At 38.9% G+C, this 16364-nt stretch overlaps 1 long non-coding RNA gene across 2 annotated transcripts; it reads left to right on the forward strand.

Annotated features, from left to right (window-relative positions):
* Window positions 1–2728: 2728 nt before the first annotated feature.
* LOC113277716 lies at window positions 2729–4134 on the forward strand. Of its 2 annotated transcripts, XR_003325090.1 has the most exons (5): window positions 2729–2898; window positions 3003–3170; window positions 3283–3410; window positions 3509–3651; window positions 3744–4134. It is a non-coding gene; the product is annotated as an uncharacterized LOC113277716 (long non-coding RNA). The 2 variants fall into 2 exon arrangements; XR_003325089.1 differs by having other exon boundaries at window positions 3003–3410.
* Window positions 4135–16364: the final 12230 nt, after the last annotated feature.

The raw sequence follows: 16364 nt of genomic DNA on the forward strand, positions 1-16364 counted from the left end.
CAACCTATAGGGCTGTGACAGATAGAGTCTATGAACAACATCACGATAGCTTTAACTTGAGAGATTTCTGGAAAGCAAGCTTGCCCCAAAAATTAAACACCTTTTGTGGAAATGCGTTAACGATTATAAGCCATTAAGAGCAACGGCAGTGGATGAGTAAAACTATATATTTGGTCAAAAAACGAGACACAGCGGGACAGACTATCGAGTAAAAGCTAGACCAAAATCAAATCCCAGACTATATTTGGTCTGCAACCAAGACCAAAACCAAATATAGTCGAGCGAACGTATAAAGTGATCCTGTGATGGGACGAACGTATAAAGTGATCCTGTGATGGGGTGAACGTATAAAGTGATCCTGTGATGGGGCGGACATTATATGTGATCCACTAATGATAGGGCGGACATTATATGTGATCCTAAAAATGGGGCGGACATTATATGTGATCCTGATCACCAAGCGAACATTATAAGTGATCCTGACCAAATTTACTCTTCCATCCTAGTGTAACACCACGGACTAAATTCAAATTTGATCGTTTTTTTCCGTCATTGGTGTTTGGTTTTGATCGCACCATTGCAGTTGCTCTAAAAAGCAGGATATGTATGTTTGTCCAAGATGTTGATTCTGATTGTGTTCTCTTAAATGATCACAGTCAAACTGTTAGAATATCACATAACTAAAATTGTGTGTTTTCTACAAATACCAATTTTGCATATATTCTAAATGGGGGCAGTGTTAGAGGTTGGTTGCCAGTTGGTTTGATACTTCCAACTAACACATCTACGAATAGTGATATCATTATTTGTGCTGGGTTTATGTTGTGGCACATTGGAAACTGGGATGTGCAAAAGTGTTTGAGAGAACTCAAGTACAGGTGGAGATTCTTAAGAGACAGGTGTAGCAATCTGTAGTTGATTGAACTAGAGCAGTTAGAAAACAAACACCTAGTGTTGGAAGAACCAGACAAACTAGGAATGTTTCACACCGGACTTTTCCAGCGTCAAGTTTTATGAAAATCAATTTTGAAGCTTCTTATATATAAATGAAAGTACACTTATGGGTTGTTGACGGAGTGCATTTGATGATGCAGGGGCATGTATGGGGGAAGCTTATAAGAAAAGAACAACACTATGAAGAACAATCAGAGGCATTGGCATCTTTAGAGTAGGGGTGTAAATTGGTCCCGGACGGGTTGCCCGGCCTAATTATTAAATGAGACGGTATAAGGCGGACGGGAAAATCTATTACCCATGAAATTAAAAGGGCCGGACGGATAGGATTATTTATCTACCGTTAGTACTTATGGCCTGTCCAAGCCTGTTATGTAATTTGGGCTCGGGCGGTAGGGCCGGGAGGGCCTTGAATATTACTTAAAATTAATATTACAAAAATATATATCAACAACCTAAACACCCAATCATATCTCTCACACCATGTCGAGAGTTGTAAAAATCTCCCCTCCCATTGGCCGGTCAATGAAATTCTCGCTTCTGATTGGCCGAAATCAAAGTTAGCCTCCTTACATTTCGTGACCGTTAATTTTTAATAGAATATGTAATCTGAACCTATGGATTAGCCACAAAATCTACAATAACTTTTGGGTGGAGCCAAAGACGGTTTTTTTTGGGGGAAAAAAACACGAGAATTTCCATGCAAAAAGAAAATCAACATAGATAAGTTTTTACGAGGTTCTTTTATGAGCAATTAATGGAAAATAAATCTTAGAAGATCTTCAGGGTAGAAGTCGAAACAATTCTCTTTTTAGAAAAAATCCAAGAATTTCCATATCAGATGATAGATTATTTTTTCTTTGGGAATATTCTTTCCATTTTCTAAAATCGGACTTTGCAAAAGAAAAAAATTCCTTTTTCGGAAATATTATTTCCAGTAATTTTTTATACGAGAATTTTTGGAGTGGTTATTAAAGGGAAATATTACAGTTAATTAACAAATAAATAGCTATTTTAGGCGACAAATATATGGGTATTTTCATCATCAATATTGTTCACTCCTTATAATTGGTATTATTAGTTTCCATATTTTTGTTTTTATTACCAAAATAGTTTGATTTTAGTGTCAAGCTGTGAAAAGAGAATAAAAGGGAATATATGTGCAAGATTTTTTTTTAATGGAAGTTGTTTTGTCTATTTTCAGGTGCTCCGTCCGAATCTTTTAAGATCTTCTCGAATTATGATTAAGGAAATGTATCCATAATTATTTTTTTTCAGTATTATTTAAGACTAACTATATACTCCCTCCGTTCTTAAATAATAGGCTGGTTTCTATAAATAGATGTTTCAAAAAAAAAGGCTGGTTTCCTAATTGGGAAAGTCAAATGTTACTTTAGTTTTCTGGGACCACTTTTCTCTTAACTTCTTTTGATGACTAGTGTCATGTGGACCATTTCACTTTACTTCTTTTGCTGACAAGTGTCATGGGGACCATTTCACTTCACTTCTTTTATTGACAAGTGTCATGAGGACCACTTTTAATGACTAATTCTCTTAATTTCCTTAATTTTCTCTAAAAACAAAACCAGCTTATTAATTAGGAACGGGGAGTATATAGCAAAAGACAATTATCACTTACTATTCCTGTTAAATTTAATTTCAGAAAGACTCCTAAGCTAATGCCGATATTTACCATTTCTGTTAGATACATATTCCTAATATAAGTATCGATGATTCCGCATATGATAAATAAAAGTATTTTCTATCGTACGCCTCTTGGCTTCTGTCGCATCTCAACTCAGAACGACAGAACCCTATTGATTGATTTCTCCTTTAATGTAGGTTGTCTTGATTTATTTTTGTTTTGATTTTGTAGGTTGTTTTGATTTTGTAGGTTAAAGAGACTATTTCAAAGAGGGGGTGTTTCATCTTATTTGATTCGCGGTAATATCTTCTCAGAATGTTACTGTATTATTTTTCATGGTAACCTGATTATTATTTTTCAAAGAGTGGATGATTACAGTTGTTGTGAACATCATATCTCGCAGGGATATCCAAGTGTTGGGATATATTGTTCGCATATAACCATATGAATGCAGACAGTTTATTGCAGACCTTGGATAGCTTTGCTGGATAGGATATTCTTGGGTGAATTTGGGGTGTGGTGGTGATGCTTTGTGAGGGTTGTTCCTGGTGTGTTGCTGGAAAAATCAGAGGTCGAGATTTGCCATCCTTTTTTTTTTGATATTCCACTTTTCGTTTGTTGTTATTTCTTGGTTAATCCTTCGTGTTCTTTTTTTTCTGGCGACCTTAGTGTACTGCTTGCAGATAATGGGTATGTGATGCACTTTCTGAGGGAAACGGTACAACAGCTGGATAGAGCCTAAGATGAGTGTTCTAACAAGCAAACTCTTAATTGATGTACATGTAGGGGATAGTCCTAAGGAAAAGAACAGGTAAGCTTATGTTTGAGTATACCAATTTCTGTTGCAGTTTGTGTTTGACAGCATTGTAGGAGTTAAAAGAAGTTGTTGTCTTTGTTATACACCTGAAGCTGCAACCAAAACGATTAATGACTGCTACATCATTAGCGCCTGCAGCAGATAAAGCTGAAGAGATTCGATCGAGTTTGGATCTCAAGTTTCCCAGTGTTGTTAAAATTATGATCTGTTCAAGTGTTTCTGTGGACTTTGGCTGGTAATTCCAAATTGTTACCAAGGACATTTTATATTCAAATTGAAGTATAGATCATATTACATTGATGTCATTGGTTTGGTTTTTGCTAACAGGGACTTCCCTCAATATTTTGTTCTTCGAGTCTGCCAAAGAAGGATACCAAGTTTTACCTTGGTGGGTGAGGATGGAGAGGCGTATACTGCAAAATATCTTCCTCGGAGGCTTGGATTGAGTGGTGGTTGGAAAGGGTTTTCCATTGCTTACAACTTGGCGGAGGGAGACGCCTTGGTGTTTCACTTTGTTGGAATATGGTACGTATACAATGTGAATCAAGTTAGCAGAGAAGTTGTTTGGAAGATTTAGTCATCTAGTAATTCAAGTATTGTAGCTAGAGTCTGTTACTAGGTTAACTGTTTAGTGTTTATCTTAACATCCTAATTCCTATAAATAGGAATCAATAATGTATTTGTAAATCACTCAATCATCTCCAGTATTGAGCAGCAATCTAATTCACCCTACGGGGTTCATCCGTGGACGTAGGCGTTAGTGCCGAACCACGTTAAACATTGTCTTCCTTTACAGTTTTGGTATGTAGATTTTCTTGTTTATCTTTTGTTATATCATTGATTTATTCTTGTATTCTCTGCTATCATTAATGATATTCATCTTAGATTTGATCTACATATCAAAATCTAAGATGGTATCAGAGCAGAAATGCTCTCGATCCAATCGCTTCCGCAATCCATTTTTTTCTTTATTATAACTTTGTTCTAATTTTATTTAGATCGATCAGTGGTTCATGTGTCTGTTTCGGTATCAACAGAACAAAAATCGTGAAATATTGCATCAGGTGTTTCACAATATTTTCGTTTTTCTTTTCTTGCTATTGTTCACGGCAAGATCCACGGAAAATCTCCATATTCCGTTCTTGGATTCATATCCTTATGTCCCCATTAGTTATGGGATTAATCTTTCCGATATTAATTATCTCATTAATCTTTTCAGGATATTTTCATTTTTGAACATCTTGTTAAATCTTTTTAATTCCAATATGTTTTGCTTCAGTTATGCAAAGATATGTCGTCATTTGTTTGAACTACAAGTAACAAAACAAATTCATCTGATTCCACATGGTCTTCTATGTGCTCAAATTCATTCAACTATGTATCTCCTTTGGTTGATGGTTTTCTTGAAACTGAGAGATATACCGTTGGTTCTTCCCTCTCATATTCAAGTTTTTGCAAAACAAAATTAAAATCTTACCATATAGCATGGTATGATTTTCTTTTCGGTGTCTCAATTGTTAAGCACCTTACACATTCAGTGTATTAAATCTGTCAATCGGACTCTCTGAAATTTCAGTCTAGGGAGTTGCAGTCACATAAGAATGGTTTCTTAGGCTAAAGTTTTCCTAATGGACCATTTTTTTTACTCCTATCACCGAGATGATAATGTTAATTTTCAGCAACACCCACCTTCCTTTTTAGTTTCGTCTGGTGTTGTTGTTAATTACGATAATCCAAATGTTTCCCAAAATATTTTCATTAGATGCGTTTTTGTAAGCCAAGATCTCATCTAATTCTTTCTAGTCGGTTATTTTCTTTCCGGAAATTCCTGCTATTTGTTTGCGATATTTTCTCGCAGCATCAATTATTTCCTATTTTATGGTTATTTTCTTTCCGAAAATAACTACCGTTATCTCTCACAAAGTCAACTTGACAATACGCCAATATTGCTACAATTGTCATAAGTAATGATGGCAAAGTCTACATTTTCTCAAATCACTTAACTCTATTTCTTCAAAAAGCTTGGAGACGAATATTGTGGATTTCTTTCCTTACACCTATTTCGAAATTTTAATCAATATCTCATCAATTTTCATCATGATCGAATGAGATATTGAAACAAAATTAAGTTTTTGTATCTCTTCATATTCCTTCAAAGCATGGCAAGTTTTTTTTTCTTCAACTGCATGCTTCCCTTTGTTATTCGTTGTGTCATGTTCATCCGGCACAGTCATTTGATCAAATCAAATTGTCCTCATAGTATTTTTAGCTTTCTGCTGTCATCACAGTAGGTCATGTATTTGCAATGGCACTGATCGTTTGTGGCATCTTACAGATACTGTCACGCACTTAATGCTATCAATATTTTCTCTTTGCCCATTATCCGCGGCAAAATCCTTATTTATCATATCATGAAATGATATTTTCCTCTTTCAGCAATATTCAATCCCGAGTATTGTTTCTAAACAAATTAACACCCTGAATATATTCTGTGTTATCACATATTTTCCTCCCAAAACCCTTCATTCCAAAAATATCTCCAGGAATTGACTCAATCCCAAAATTCTTTCTTTTTCTCAAACCTTTGGTTTTCATCCTGCTATGCTCTGTTGAAGAAGGCTGCTATAAAAATAAAAATAAAATAAAAACAAATATATGCATTTTCTTGTGAAAGCCAGCCGTGAGAAAAGAGTGCAATAGTCCATCGTCAAAGATTAAATACAGCAGCAAGCAGTCAAGCTACAAAGTTGGGGTTTCAAGATTTTTTTCTTTCAAGTTGCACACTAAAATTCTTTCCACTGTCCAACTTGAGGGGGGGTGTTGGAATATGGTACGTATACAACGTGAATCAAGTTAGCAGAGAAATTGTTCGGAAGATTTAGTCATCTAGTAATTCAAGTATTGTAGCTAGAGTCTGTTACTAGGTTAACTGTTTAGTGTTTATCTTAACATCCTAATTCCTATAAATAGGAATCAATAATGTATTTGTAAATCACTCAATCATCTCCAGTATTGAGCAGCAATCTAATTCACCCTACGGGGTTCATCCGTGGACGTAGGCGTTAGTGCCGACCCACGTTAAACATTGTCTTCCTTTACAATTTTGGTATGTAGATTTTCTTGTTTATCTTTTGTTATATCATTGATTTATTCTTGTATTCTCTGCTATCATCAATTATATTCATCTTAGATTTGATCTGCATATCAAAATCTAAGACACTTAGTCAAGGCTACCAAATTAGGGTGATTATTTTTTGGTTTGTTGGTATTTCAGTTCACTGGCTCCATGATAGAGTTTTGTGGCATTTATGCGAAGATTGTTATTGTCGATCATTTTTGTTGTTTGAGAGGTAAATTGATAAATTTCTCGGCACATTGTATAGCTATACATAGTAAGGGGACTGGCTTCGGCTGAAGCCGTTGATGATTATGATGATGTTGATCTCTAGAACTTCGAAAATAACCCAGAAGGAAGTGACAAGGATGGTATTTCCTCTGGAGCTTCTTATCAGGTGATTGTTTAGTGCTTTATTATCTTTTTAATAGTTATAAATATCTACAGTGCATTCATCTAAGTTAAAATTGAAATGTGAAGGTGATGCGGGTGGGGGATAGTCCTACCTGATAAGATGAATGTGGTAGTTGTATACGGTAGGTATAGGTATCATTGCTTCGCATCATTTTTCCGTGTTAATAATTATGTTAGAGTTATACAATGATTCCGTAGTTTTGTTAATTTTCTGGTTTTGTGTGTTTTATGCAGTGTCGGAGGCATGGCGTAAAAAGGATGTACTTTGTGTCTTTGCTATTTTGTTGGTTTTATGCAGTGTCGGGGGCATGGAGTAAAAAGGATATACTTTGTGTTTTTGCTATTTTGTTGGTACAAGTAGGTATTAATGGGAATGTGTATGTGTACTTGCTATAGGTGGAGTTCAAGTAGTTACCGCATTATTACCTAATTAGTTTATTAATTTTTTTGATCTTGGATTATAAAATCATAGTTAACGACAAACTAAATATATGTCTTACATTAGACAATAGACAAACAACACTAATTTCTTTATAGTCCATGAAATACTATTTAGTTTATCAATATTATACAACAATAATTGCCGACATGCTAAACATATTTCTTAGAAGTTAACTGTTCAAATATGTTAGATGAATGACAAGGTGTGCTATACGATGTATATAAACCCGCAAACTCCTCAAATATGTTTATGTTACGCATATGGAATCTTTATATTGCCCATTTATTTTAAAAACTTCAAATACTCTATCTATTTCTCAACAAGTGACCTATATGCCATGGATTTGCTGAATGGGAATTGTTGAGTAAAATCGTACTGCAGGATACCTTAGGATTTATGAAATAGCCCCCGCTATTTTTGGTAGTACACATCTCTCCTAGACCTACTTCCACCACGAGATGTCCTAGCACCTTGAGAACATATCCTTCAACTCACCTGGATATGCATATAGGTATTAATGATGATTAGGCGTTTGCTTACAAAGGTAAAAAAGTCCCAATAACTATGAAGAGTTCTCAATTTTGATTAGGCTTATACTCAAAAGGGTAAGGAAACCCCAACAATAATGGAGAGGAATATTAGAGGGTTTTGTTATTGTTTAGGTTAGCTTTGCCCGATTCATATTTATCGCCGCCAATTTGGCTCTATCTGGCTGTCCATGTATGTGTTAATCATATGGTAGTAAGTTTATTTTGAATTAATTTTGGGTGTTCTTCTTTTTAAATGCAGGACTTTCAAGATTAGTTGAAAGTGTCATCAGAGACAATAGGTGTTAGATTCAAAAAATGTTGTTTGATTTTTTCAAGTGCATTTTTTATTTTGTCTTGCTGTAGAGATGCTGATCAACTTCGGTGATCCGAAGTACTTAAATATAAAGCTATCGATGTGTTTAATAGATATGTAGGTGCCCTAAATATTTGCATAGTATATTTTATGCTTATGGTCAGTAAGTATTCTGAGTGTGGTAAATATTTACTGCCGCACATGATACTTTCATCCTTTAAACAGGTCGTCTGATGATAAACATACGTGTTTCGTTGCAGGTAGCCTATCCGGATTTATCTACGTAGCTTTGCAAACAATTAAGTTAAACATGGATGTATTTCATTAACTAATTCTACATACATCTCCCTTGACTTTGCGGTTGCACCTGTCGGTGTGTGGAACTGTAGATGGAGATGTTTCTAGCATTAGATTGTGCAGTGCTTCCAATGTAGATTGTCAGCAAACCTGAGGAGTGAGAATTTCATAGCTTCTAAATTAATCTACGATTTTGTGAATATTAAGATACAACACTTCCCATTCGGATGCAAGCGATATCTCCATCTACTTTGCAATACAACATGTTCAGAGGTATATGGATGAAGATGTTTTTAACGTATGTTTTTCAGAAATATTGAGGCCATGTTAAAGAATATTGAGGCCATGTTAAAGATTCGTTAGTTGGGGACTTAGAAGTACCCACTCTTGCACCCAAAGAATAATGTAATTATTGTCATCCAGGAGTTAGGTTCGTTTTAAATTTGTGTACCCATTATACTTATCCATATTTTGTCTTTAGGATTTCTGATGGACCTCCTATTGGTCCCGCAGCAACTATATTAGGAATGTCATGGCTTTTTGGCTGAAAATATGACCATCGTATTAGCTTTATATATAATTAGACTAAGATTATGGATGATATAATGTGTTTTTTAGGTGAAGCTCCATAAATAGAAGGGCAATCTATTTATGTTATATGCATCACATCCTTAATCATATACACTATAAGGTAATTACCTTTTTATGTTCTTATCCTATCCCGAATCTTTCTGATCTTACCGAAGTTATGGTTATTTTGTACATACTTAGATTTTGAAATGAAAGTGTAGATTCTATTATGTCTGAGAAATTTCCTATTCTTATTTCATAATATTTATTAAATGTTTTCTGTAGGACAGACCTATGCCTCAAAAACCAGACAAAAATTTGGTTTGCTACTTTTCTTTGTTTTCTTTTGATTTTTGATTTATCAAATTGGACACATTTGCTACAATCTAATATATGAGGCTAATCTGTGGTATAGTGTCTACTTGAACTGATAGCATCATTCAAAGAACCCACACAAGATCTAATAAAACATCATCATTAGTGTATTTTTTTCTTAAATTAGTTTTATGGGTTCTACTATTGATACTTTTTTGGCTCATTTAAGAACATGTCTGTTAATTTATTTTGGTTTGAGTTTCTCTAAATTAGTTTTAGTTGATGTGAATGTTGTACCATTTTTTGGCTGGAATATTTCAGATACATGAACAACAATAAGAATTGAATGACTACGCTTATGGATTGTTTGTTGCACTCTATTACCAGTTATATGCCTCCTCTATAATCTGATGTACAGTTATTTATCGCTTCGAAGCACTTTTAGTTCAGTTTGATAATCATTTTCATAATTCACAATTATTTATTGCTTCGAAGCACTTTAAGTTCAGTTTGAATGATCATTTGCATAATCCTTTTCTAATTTGAAGGCGACCAATCTGCAATCATAGCTCTCCAGTCATAGGATAAATTTAATAAATTTCTTGGAATATGCATTTTGATATTTTAGAATGGCCCATTTTTTTAAAGATTCTAACTTATCGTGCTTTTACGCTTCGGAAATCAATATAGGTTTGCATATTCTAACTTCTAACTTATTGGATGCTAATGCAGGTAGACAATCAGGCCACCATATTGGAAATCCCTTATATGCACCGTAAACCAGTATTCCAGATCAAGCTTAAAGAAAATAGCATGAACAGGCGAGTCAATTTCTTTGCGCCCCAAGAAAGGTTCCCCGTAAATTTTATCGAAGTTACAATGTGAACACATCAACTTTGAACCAAAAATGCAGGTATCTCTTTTTGTAATTGTTTGGAATAACTTAGTGGTAACCTATTTTCTCGACGTCAACCCCGATAATATGACAGTGCTCAACTATTGCATCTTTGTTTGTGGGTAAAACTGTTTCTGCTGGTTTTGGTAAATTTGGGTGTGTGGATGAGAAACGAGCCTAAACTTTAAACAAATGCACTGCACGGGAGTACTTTAGATTTGAGATATCAATCTATACAATCCTGGACTAAACCAAGAAATGGTCGTTCCAGGCTTGCTTCGGTCACAAAGTGAAGGAGAAGGGTTGGTCTTAGGGAGGGAAGCGAAGAAGGTGTTGAGACCAGAATGGTTAATTCTGAAGGTGTGGCTATTTTATGACTTGTATCAGAATGTGGAACTGGCTTGTGGAATGTAAGATATCAGTTCTTTGGTGTTTTCTGGATACTGTGTTGTTGTCAACCAAACTGTTGGCGTTTGGTTGAAATACGTAGAACCTATTTATACAAGTCATATTGAACGTACCCTGATCTCGTAGAAAGTGAGAATGATTGAGGGATGGAGAAGTAGGGTCGTGTGTAAAATCCAGAAAACCACGTTCCCATTATGAAGTAGACGAGTTAGTTTACACCCACTATTTCTTTCCGCCACTAACTTCCCTGCTTTCTGACACATTCTTATAATGGGCGTGTTGCACGCCGCACGTTGTAAACCGCCAGACCAATACCTTAATGAGTATCCCCCAGTTTGTGACATGTTTGATATCTCGAGTGTTTTCGTGGAAAACGTGTAGCAGGTTGTTATGTGTGGCAAGTCAAAGTCAGGAGACTTGCCTCAGGAGAGTATCATGTGATGCTATTAGGCTTATCTTGGCTGGTCGCCTAAGACTTGCCACAGGCCTGTAAATTCTGTGGCGAATTTGGACGGCAGAAATTGTAGCTTATGAGAAAGGATGACCATTGATTATGACCACATATTGTTGTATAGCAAGGTGGCGCCATCGGCATAGTGGCGCCTGGCGTAGCCATGGCATAGCGGCATACCAGTGGCGTAGCCGTGGCAGCTGTTTTGGCATATTGGTATTAGACCCAAATATGGCTCCGGCAACATTGGCCATGTTGCTAAGTTAAACTTAAGTCCTTAGGAGAATCACTTGACCTAGTTGGCATGGAGACTTTAACTAAATTAGGGTTTGGCGTATCGAAATCCTAATTAGCACGTGTGATGCGGCACGGTGGCGTGGATGACATAGTTAGTTCATGCCAGTGGCACGATGGTGCAAGTAGCGCCAGCCATGGCCGCTAGATTTTGGCACATTGGTGTTAGACCCAAACGTGGCGTGGCAACATTGGCCTTGTTGCCACATCAATCCCAATTCTATGGGAAACGTTACTTGGCTTGGTTGGCGTAACAACTTTGCCTAAATTAGGGTTTGGCATGCCAAAACCCTAATTAGTTCATACGGCATGCAGCATGTGGCCGTGGCGCATCGACGTTTTGTGCAAATGGTGCCATAGCCACGCCAAAGGAACCATAGCCAGGCCATCATATGGAAACGGCCACAGGAGCAAGGATTGCCACGGGTGGCTATGATATGGCATTTTTATTAGGGCTTCCTGGGTCCCGCACGACTCGTGGCATGTTGTGGGGCCCGAAGTGGCATAATTTGTTCCACGATTGGAAATTAGGGTTTCGACCATGCAAGGTCGTGTTTCTGGTTAGGATAACCACATTGAAGTCTGTTATGGCGTTGGCCACGAACAGAAGATGGGTTGGCACGTAAGTGCATTATTTATGGTATGTTGCCACGTTCGGCATGCTTCTGCGGCAAAGTGGCACATCCGACACGTTTGGCATGCACGTTTGGCATGCCAGTTAGCGCATTGGCGCAACTTTGGAAAGCCAATTTGGTATTGGCGCAAATTTTCATCTCTATTTTAATACTGCGGCAGGTTTAGAGCAACCTGATTGGTCGAAAAAGAGAGGGTCAGTCAAACGCGGGCGTGGCCACACTTCTGGTATGGGTGTGGCAATTTTAAAGCGACCTGATTGGTCGATGGGAAAAAGGGCCGGCAAGTATGGGCTCAGCCACAACTTATGTGCGTGTGGCGGGTTTAAGGCGACCTGATTGGTCGAGGGAAATAGGGCCGGTTTAGGCAACATGGGGCGTGGCCAATGGCAAATGGCGGCGGCTGGCTAAGGCATGGCCACGCCTCCCTTTGATGCTGCTCCTATTCTGCGGCTCCTTTATTTATTGTTTTCTGATTCTGGGCAAGATTTTGCACCTACTAATCCATGGCGAATTAATTACCCAGTTTGCCTAGGCTTAATTTCGACGAGCAAGGTCTGATATATTGTGCAAGGCGCAAAACCCTAATTTTTGCAAATTAGTCAGGGTAATATCTGAATCTTGTGAATTATCACAAAATTGATTGAATTATATGTGTTGACACAGAGTTCTTTAAGTTCATTGCCAGAGAGCAGTATGCTTTCTGATTGAATACTTTATGCAAAGACCTTATCCTTGATACTTGGAAATTCGTGCTACTCTGCTGCGAGTGAACACAAATTGTCATGCCATATCAACATTAAGGGTTCAGCCGGGGAACATAGCACAGAAAGCATTCAAAGAAACTTATATTAACTGAGTAATACAGGCAAGGTGCCAAAATTTACAGAATATCTATGATTGTTGCTACATGCACCATTCTGGATAAATTTCATGTGAATATATTGAGTTGCTCAATAAATGCGCCAGTGAAGAGGTTGAACACTCGTCACTTTTACATGGCTCAGTTTCTTTACAGAGTGACGACACTCTAAATGCAGGGTTTTACAAATTTATCCCTGAACTAAAAACCACCATCAACATTAAGTCCCCTGCTTAGCACGTAACAGTGGCATTGTTGCGGGGTAAGCATGAGATGGTGACAGACAAGAGTAAAATCGAAAGGGAGAGACATGAAGAGATTACCAGGAAAATTCGACTAACCTTTGGCAGGAGGCACGAGTAGTCTATGATCCTTGTGCCGGAGGCTTGGCGTATTTCTGTCTTGGCCACAAGGTGCTGGCATTGGTTTGGACGTAGATATTTGCTTCCCGGAACGTTGGCGCCAATTTGGGCCATTGGGATGATGCTGACGCTACAATTTCGGACACGGACCATTGATGTTGGCGCTGCGACTTTGGCAGCGGAGCGGTGATGATGGCGCTGCAACTTCAGCCACGGAGCGGTAATGATGGCGCTGCAACTTCAATCACGGAGCAGTAATGATGGCGCTGCAACTTCAACCACGGAGCAGTAATGATGGTGGTGCTACTTCGGCTATGGATCATGAGTGTGGTGCGCCCAGTCATCTATTCTCTTTCATGGAAAAAGAAGGAATCCTTCTTCTGTTCAAACTCTAGAAACTCCGTTCGTACGAAAAGGGGTATCGACCCTCTTCTGTTTTTGTTGCTCGTCTGGCTCCGTGCTTTCGTATGCAGCGTCTGGATCCTGTTCGTCATTTTTTAGCGGTGGTAGAGCGATCATTAACGGCAACAAAGCAATCTCCAATAGTTATAATCAGCAGCAAGACGATCCAGGATATCTCAAGGTAGGTGCTCTCTCCTATTTTGCGCATGTAGCCACCCAACAATACCATCGATCTTCTCCAGAATGTGTAATAAGGTTCTGACTCCAGAAGAATGAGTATCTAACCTTTCCAGTGGAATTCAAAATTTACCAAACTTCATTGCACTCTTGGGATGGATGGATGAAATATGTGCTCGACAATGATCATGTCCGGGCTAATCTTGGAGATTGTGGTTGCGTTGTTGGTCCATCCTTGACTTTAGGTTATTTGGTGCCTGGACTTTCTGATTGCGATGATGATCTGCTGTAGATGCTTGTATGGTTGAAATCTTCCGGAGACATTGGGTGAAATAGATAGAGGCGTTCCGTTGCCGATGTGCTGCTATCAAGTCTTCAAGGACTTCGTTCCAAGCGACATCCTTTGAACCATCTTATGATCTTGGACTATTGTATGTAATTGGATGCGATGAGCAGTCCCCAGTTACACTTCCATCTGGTCATATATCCGATGGTGTGGTCGGATATGTGAATATCTCTGTGGCGTGCTTTTGGAGTCTTTGATGCACGTGTACGGCTTCATGTTGAGAAATTCCTGCGGCTCGTAAAGCTTCGGAAGTGATGATGTTGAAATCAGGAATAACCTGGTTGAGGGAAGTGAAGGCATCCCATGCTGGTAGTCCCCATGTGTGATTATCCTGAGCCTATTTTCTCGTGGAAGATGTGCTTCTACTGTATTCACTGGTAAGGCGGTGACTGCGTTTAAACTTCTAAACCTGAAGGAGGCTTCAGTCCCCAAGTGTAGCCTACTTTAATTACATCGCCTTGAATCCACGCCTATGGGATTTTATACAAGATTATTGTACTCTCCTGGATGTGATGCTGGGATGCTTGGAACATCACATGGACGAAACATCCTGGACAACGAAGAGGTAGAATTGAGAGAGTTATGCCGTTAATCGTGGCTCCCTCTGTCTTTTCAAGAAAAATGTTTCAACCGTGTCTCTGGAGTTATCTCATGAATGCTTGATTGTTTTCGGGGATGAACCGCGGTGAGCAGTCCCCAATCGCACTTCTTTTTGTTTTCTGAAGTTGTTTTCTCTGAGTAGGCTTAGGATCCGGGCCTCGTAAAGTGTTGCAGGCGCCTTCTAGACGAAGAGGTGATGATATCCTTACGTTACACCTTTGAAGAATAGATGACCTTGTCGTGGCCATGAATTTTGGGTTGACCGTGCCTCCCGAGCTTTGAAAAGGATTCCGTGTAGAGCCTCAATCCCCAAGTTTGGTTTACATGTTTCTATCTTGTATGGTCGGTGAGTTGACCATGATAAAGATATCATCTTGCATCCGTACTGCTGACTCTATTACTTTTTCCATGTGAAACTAAAATATGGAGAAGTATGGATTACCTTTGTAGTGGTTGTTGCTATGGTAAAGCTCTGGCTGGTATCAACAAACGAACAACAACAGTTCTTGGCAGCAGAAGAGACTACATTGTCGTGGGAACCCAAAATAGGTTGGCTGGAATTGCATGGGTGTCCATGGAAGCAAAGGGATTGGCTGGATGCGTAGGCGAGTAAACTATCCACGACCACGAGCTTTGGCGAGATGGATCAAAAAGTAGCCACAACTACGAACCTTGGTTGGCTTTGATCACGATCCTTGACAGGGAGGAGTGTGGCGGCTACGACATGATCCTTGGCAGGGAGGAGTGTGGCGGCTACGACATGATCCTTGGCAGGGAGGAGTGTGGCGGCTACGACACGATCCTTGGCAGGGAGGAGTGTGGCGGCTACAACACGATCCTTGGCAGGGAGAAGTAGAGACTTCTGGAGAGAACGTTAAAACGGAGCGGCTCTTGGAGCGAAACATTGAAGCGGCCCCTGGAGAGAAGCGTTGAAGCGGAGCGGCTTCTGGAGCGAAATGTTGAAGCGGTCCCTTATGAGTTTTGGCCATGCTCGTCTGAGTTTTGGCAAGAACTTCATGTCTCTCCATTAAATAGATAATGGTAATGGGAAGGTTGGTTTCCTCTGGATCCTCCAGTCTCTCTTCCTGACGAAGAAGTGATGGCAGTCCTAGTGATGGTTGGAAGCGTCATGCTCGAAGAAATATTAGGAGTAGCGGCGGCTCTGTCTCTGGTAATAAGAGGCGTCACGTCAGAGGGGATGCTTCCGGTGCTGCCGGTGTTGGTGGTAGAGGATGTAACGCCTTGGGACGTGTTGACTGCGCTTGCGGATGGTACATTGGTGTTGTCCATTCCCCTCTTTCTCTCATCCGATACGGCCACATACTCTATTCGCTTATGGGTCTCTCCACAAAACTGAATTTTCAGGTTGCAAATCCGAGTTTATTGTGTGATGCAATCCTGGCCGCGATAAGTCCCCAGTCATCCTTTATTGTCTCTGTAACATCTCTATGTCGATCCGCGGAAAGGCGGAGAACCTCCAGTCCCCAAGCATAATTCCCTTTGAATCAATCTTTTCCTGGACA

Source organism: Papaver somniferum, chromosome 5 (genome assembly GCF_003573695.1).
Source record: "Papaver somniferum cultivar HN1 chromosome 5, ASM357369v1, whole genome shotgun sequence".
NCBI lineage: Eukaryota > Viridiplantae > Streptophyta > Magnoliopsida > Ranunculales > Papaveraceae > Papaver > Papaver somniferum.